Here is a 1,049-nt window from a genome sequence, read left to right as displayed (position 1 = left end):
AATTTTATGGAGTGCATTGAGTAAGGATGGATTTATTTTCTGAACTAGACATGGTTTCAAACATTGCTTTGTGTTTGTTAGTTGGGGATGCAGGGTATCACTTTATTGCCTCGTGTAAATTGCTTGTGGTTTTACTGAAACAAAAACACTCGGCAAGGTTACAGTGACCTGTTATCTTTCAATTGGGTAGGCAACAATTCCTTAAATAAACACAAAACCTTATTAAACTCTCAAATGCCTAGAAATCAAAACAACTTAACAACAGGGACAACCAATACACTGCAGGTAATGAAGAAATGAATGTGCTTTTTAACTATTGAACACAAATCTAGAAAGCCACCCTGAAAGCTAAAATAAAAGCAAGACTGATGTTAGTGTTGCCTGCTCCATTTTTTTTCTCTCTGCTTCTGTCTCTGTCTCTAAGCATGCTACAGTGCTGGTTATTAGCGCTGACCAAATCCCAAGGAATCGCTGATACTTCTGCTTCCAGACGAGTTTTCAGATACTAATGCAGCAGGGAGAGATGGCAGAGCTTCTTGTGTTTGCTCAGCCATTGGAGAGGGATGCCTGCCAGTACTGAGCTCTGCACTGGGGCTGTTACTGGTGTCTCTTCGTACACACATGGGATGGAGACCAAGTCAACAGCCAACCCCCTTCTGCTGCACTTGGGCCTTGTGAAAGCTGACCTCATCTTAGACAAACCTCAGCACATTCATCACCAGGAATCTGTGAGTCATCCCTGGGAAACTTTTCTCCCCCTGCGCTAACCATCTGAGCAGAACAGCTCACGCTGTGTTGGCCAGAATTTGTCTGCCAGGTAAGGCTTCAAGGGATTTTCTCTGACCCGTTATGAAAACAGGTCATGAATCATGAATGCTGATCAGGATCCTGCATAACAGTGGCACACAGAGAGGCTTTGCCCACAGCTTTTTCTTCAACCCTTCTGTCCCCAGAAAGCAGCACTCTTAGAAATGCAATGGTCGGTCAATAGGCCAGGTGAGATGTCTTGTGGACAGCACAGCAACTAGAGACAGAGCCTAAGGAGAAAA

Source organism: Patagioenas fasciata, chromosome 9 (genome assembly GCF_037038585.1).
Source record: "Patagioenas fasciata isolate bPatFas1 chromosome 9, bPatFas1.hap1, whole genome shotgun sequence".
Classification (NCBI taxonomy): Eukaryota; Metazoa; Chordata; class Aves; order Columbiformes; family Columbidae; genus Patagioenas; species Patagioenas fasciata.
Note: the sequence above shows the minus strand (reverse complement) of the source record.